This window comes from Panthera uncia, chromosome C2, assembly GCF_023721935.1.
Source record: "Panthera uncia isolate 11264 chromosome C2, Puncia_PCG_1.0, whole genome shotgun sequence".
NCBI lineage: Eukaryota > Metazoa > Chordata > Mammalia > Carnivora > Felidae > Panthera > Panthera uncia.
Window position 1 is genome coordinate 56,986,988 of NC_064810.1, and position 5,223 is coordinate 56,992,210.

General features: G+C 39.7%; 1 long non-coding RNA gene across 1 annotated transcript in view; it reads left to right on the plus strand.

Annotated features, from left to right (window-relative positions):
* LOC125920941 (uncharacterized) overlaps positions 1-4,618 on the plus strand; it is a 171,549-nt gene extending 166,931 nt beyond the window's left edge. The window contains exon 3 of the long non-coding RNA XR_007457258.1: positions 4,456-4,618. This is a non-coding gene — a long non-coding RNA (uncharacterized LOC125920941). The remainder of the gene's footprint in view (positions 1-4,455) is intronic.
* Positions 4,619-5,223: the final 605 nt, after the last annotated feature.

The window sequence follows — 5,223 nt, forward strand, 5'->3', positions numbered from 1 at the left end:
CAGGAATAATTTAATTAAATTCTGCTCTAAGCAATAATGCAATGGCAATTTGTGTTTTCGAATATAGTAGAGATTAGTGTACATTTCTTAGCTTGCACTTTCTAAATACATTTCCTAGTTTATATGGCCTGAAATATGTTACCAACATTGTTGAGCTCTGGACAGCTGGCCAGAGCTAAATGCAAGCTATTCTCCCCTATGAGCCATATGTTCTGGGAATCACATTGCTGATGGATTTAAACCCTTTGCTGTGATCAGGAAGAAAGTAGGTGTGTCTAAAATATTCTACACAGAATTCAGGCACGACCAGGGAGAGACACAATTTATTGCCACTTCTCTGGTCTTATGAATGCAGAAAGGACAGAAAGTAGATTGTCAATGTGGAAAAAGACTACAGTAGAGATTGCATTTTCAGGAGATCACATTTTTAAAAATGTTTCATTGTTTAATTCATTTCTTTTCAAAAAATATTATTGTGACCTTCCTAGATAAGTTCAATTACCTTCGCTAACCCCCACATTGAAATACCTCACAGCACAATATCCTAATATTGAAAAGTTAGGAAAAAAACCTCTTTCTTAATAACCTTATAGTCTCCATGATGCAATGTTCATTTGATTTACTGCTTCAATATGTTCTCTTTAATGATAAGTTGCTTTGGTAATGGTCAAAAATCAGTAGTTTTATTGTCATGTTCCTTAATTTTAATGGTCTATATATTACTAGGAGACAGAAAGAAGACATATACTACAGTAAAAAAATGTTGGGGAAAGAACTAATTCATGCTTATGTTTGGACATGGAGAACCAATCTGGCCTTATAAAATGAATTTATCAAAACCTTTGTTTCAACACTCCTGCTTTTACATTATTGAAAGGAATTTCTGATAATCTCATTTCCTGAATAGTCTGAATGGGCCACACTGGTCAAGTTTCCATTCTGCCTCATCATTCACAATATCTTTAGCTCCATGGAAACCAGCAAAACAGAGAGAAGAAGAAAGAAAGGTAGGTCCTCACAATAATGTTAATTATATAACCAGGTTTTATGCTATCGCAAAATGCCTTCTTATGCGCCATCTCTTTTGATACTCTTAATAAGTTTTACCTAGACATTGATTCAGGTAAATCACTGAAGCTCTGATTCAGAGCTCCTTGGGCGTCATTTCAAATACTGAAGTGCTATTTACTAATGGCAGGACCAGAGCTCCAAGTAAGGATGGATGGATCTCAGGGTCTTCTTTACACACCCAAGTAGCCTGAGGATTTCCAGAGAAGATAGCTCTCCCTTAACCCACAATGCCTTTAGAAAGTGCATTTAGCCAGAGACACCAGAAAATAAAAGGTACACAAATACAGTGAGGGGATTAGTGGGATGGCATCAACTTCATTGGAGAACTGGAAAATACGAATGGCCTAATCATAAGGATATAAAAGATCATATTTGCTGTTACTGTTTCCAGTTTTATTGACTCTTCATAGTTCTTCTTGAAACCACATCAGCATAAGGAGTTCTTGGCAAAGACTTAGTATCTGTGGATAATGATAGAATGCAATTGTCATGAAAAGCTAGCCTTAACCTAAGTTAAATCTCTCTCACCAGGAATGTGTAAACTAATAGATCCTGATGTTAGTTTACATGTTAATCCAAATTTAGCGTGGAAATAAGGAGATTTTTTTCACTCTAGAATCGGCCAAGTTATAGAATATGTTTTAAAGAAAGTGGATATTTGGTAAGCATTAGCACATCTAGTTGGTAAGCATTAGTATATCTAGTACAGAGAAGACATGCCTAGGACACCTACATGCAGGAGGGAGGCATCCAGTAAAGGTGTGGTGCTCAAGTTGACTTGTAACAAGGAGAATTAAATAGCCTACAGTTACCGATTACTGAATATCCAAAAATGGCCATTAGCTCTTTGGATGTCCTTTATCCAAACTCATGGCTATTGGGAACAGCTTCCTGTTGGCTAAAATAATAACTTTGGAACATTGTGGGTATTACTTCCCTCTTTGTCATTTTCCTTCCAGCTAGAGCTCATTATCTGGTATTATGCAGCTGATGCTAGTTTGAGGCCCAAGATGATGGGATGAGACGTTTTGGCAACTTTAGTAATGAGGGCAGATTCCCTAGGTGCTGCCACTCTTTCATACTGCTGTATTTGGAGAAGTCCTTGCATGTCATCTAACTCATCTCTTTTTTCAGATAAGAAACTCTGGCATAGGCAGATTGAGTTACTTGCTCAGGACACCTAGCTTATTAATGACAGAGCTTCAAAAAAAAATAAAAAACAAAAACCAAAAACCACCACCACCACCAACAAACCCCAAAAAACAACCCAGGTATCCTGACTTTCATGCTGGTGCTATCCAACTATAGTTCATGAAACTACCTCTTGATCCTCTAAGTGAGAGGTGAGAGGAACTTCTAGTTCAAAGTCATGGCAGCACCATGTAAAACTCAGTGTATTGTAACCAGAAACACTGTAGGGCAGGGGGGTGGAGTAGGATCTGGATCTCATAATGAATGAGTGCAAAAGCACTAGGGAGGGCTCCCTGGGAGATCGCATGGAGAGGAGGGCAGGGGAAGAATAGGAAAACGCCTGGGGCTTGAGGAACATTCTACTATTTTTTGCTCTTTGCTTGTTTTATTTCTTTGTTGTTTTTATTGTTGTTGTGTAGTCTCACCCCTTTACGTTAGAAGCCAACCAAACCTCAACTAAGGCCTTCAGTGTTTAAATTTCAGTGCCTTAAGCAACAACAATAAACACCCTTCCATTTATTCAATGTTACGGGTCAGAAAGTATGTTAAACCCTTTAACTGCCTTAGACAATTTAATCACCATAAATTTCTGGGCACGCAGAAGGTATCATCTTTGTTGTTATCCTCAGGCTGTACTTCCAACCTTCCATCTGCCTTTCCAGAGCTTCATATCTAGATTCTGTCTCTTTGTGCAACAACTGGACTGAGTTTGGGCTCTTCATTTTGGCTGCACTGTGGACAGTCAGACTAAGGAGCCATCTCCCCTAATACTTGACTCCATGCAGGCTCCAGAAACCCTTCACTGGTCTGGCCTCCTGAAAGTAATTACTGGCCCTAGAATTAGAGCCTCTACTGCAAAGCTCCTTCCTGAGAGCCGGGAAAACCCACTGGCCCTTGTTATCCTCTGTGTAAATGTGATTTAATGTCTTTTTTTTTTTCAACTAAGAAATTCCATGTTAATTCAAAGTTAGTCATGTAATATGATCGTACAAACCTCACTAGGCTAGAGCCGCCATCCTAGGCTTGAGGTCCCCTTGAGTGCCACACTGGTTATTTACCCAAAGTTCACATACTCCATGCTAATTCACCTCTGTGACTTTGCACTTGCTATTTAGAACGCTTTTCTTCCTTCATCTATCTGGAAGTGTTGAACTCTGTCTTTCAAGCTCAGCTAAAACGTCTGTTCTGTTGACTTCCCCAATCACTCTGGGTTGTTTGTTTGTTTGTTTGTTTTTCCCACTGTGGGGAGACTGTATTTGTACAGGAAGAAAAGAAATTGTGAAAATGGAGTTCTAAAGTTGTCAGGAACCTTAAAGGTCAATTAATCAAGCTTCTAATTTTACAGGGTAAAAGATCAGGGAAATATAGGAGTGGTAAGAAGATCAATGAATAAAGACTTTTCGATACAGAACGGAAATTATGACTTAATTTGCCTCATTTCTAATCCGGGGTCTCTTCAACATGTAGATTGTAGCCACATTAAATTCTAGAATTTAACATTCTCGACAGAGGAGATGCATTTGGCTGACTGCCTCGTCACTGTTCTGTGATTACAGTGTGCAGGGCAGTAACTTCTCTTAAAAAGGAGGTTGAGATGAGCATTTCACTTTGTGTTTCTGACCACAGGCACGTTAATGGAGCACCCTGAATGTCAGATTAATATTATCAGAAAGGGGCAGCATAATCTGCCTGCTCAGGAATCTGTGCAGCTTTGAAGAATGAGGGGAAAGAAACAAGGACCAATGAGGATAGATCATTGAATAAGAAAGACAATGACAAACTGATTTTGTGAATTAATGCACAAAGGAAAGATCTCCAGTATACCAGTTCCTTTATGACTGGCAGGTAAATGTCTATCTGTTGGTAGGAAAATATTCACTGGACAGTAGAGTGACCAGTACTATTTGAGAAAATGAAAAGCTATTGAAAAGGAATAATAGAATCAAACAGGCAGTGAGAAGTTCAGAGAACTCTTCAACAAAAGGAAAGCAAGCAACTTTCTAATGACAACCTATCCTAAATGTAGCTGTATATCCAGAGGGGGGGAGAAAAGATTGAGAACAAATTCTCCAACAATTGAATTTATGGTAATGGAATGTAAGCACATCGTCTCACTAGGACAGAGGACTCAACAAATAATAAAGTAGGGGAAAAAATAACTTTGCCCTTCAGAAATACATTTTTTAACTCTAGGTAGCAAGAGTGGAGAGATTTCTTGATGCAAAATGCCTGAAGTCCTGCTATTGCATTAGCCTTTATGGTTGGGAATTGGACGATTCACCAGAAGCACCGAGGGATCAAAGCAGAAGGTGAATGCCCCGAGTCTGAGAGAGCGTCGGACGCATAAGGAGAAGCAAAGGCAAGTTTTCTGTGAATGCCAAGTGCACGTTCCCCTGGGTAGAAGGGAGGACAGCTGTTAGGTTGCTCCCTGATGGAGTTAATCTTGACAAGCTTTTTGGCAGTTGTTTCATCTTTATGATACCATAAGATAAAAATAGTAATCTCTGTTAGAGCTTTACGGTTTTTTAAATGCTTCGAATTACATGACTTTTAATAGCCTATGCTCACAATCACCCTGGGAGTTAATGCATTTTTATTGTCTGGGCTGATCTGGGACAAGTCACAGTCCCCTCCACTTTGTTCCTAGCCATCACCACTTCGTGTGATCCTGACCCTATTGTTCCCTCCATTAAGGCCTGACTTGTCTCTGACCTTTGCCTCTGACTCCCATTTTCTGGTCTGCCTTTGCTCTTTGCACTTTTCAAAATGCTCATGGGTTCACAGCCAGACTCCAAGTCCTCCAAATACTTGAGGCAACTCATCCAGTACTTTCCACTTTTTACCACCAGCCAAGTCCCCCCATTCTCCCTATCCCTCACCCAGGTAATTCTCTTCTTTACCCATCCAATGGGTGAGAAATAAACCCGATTTCCTGATTGCCTAGTATTCTAGCTGGGCCCA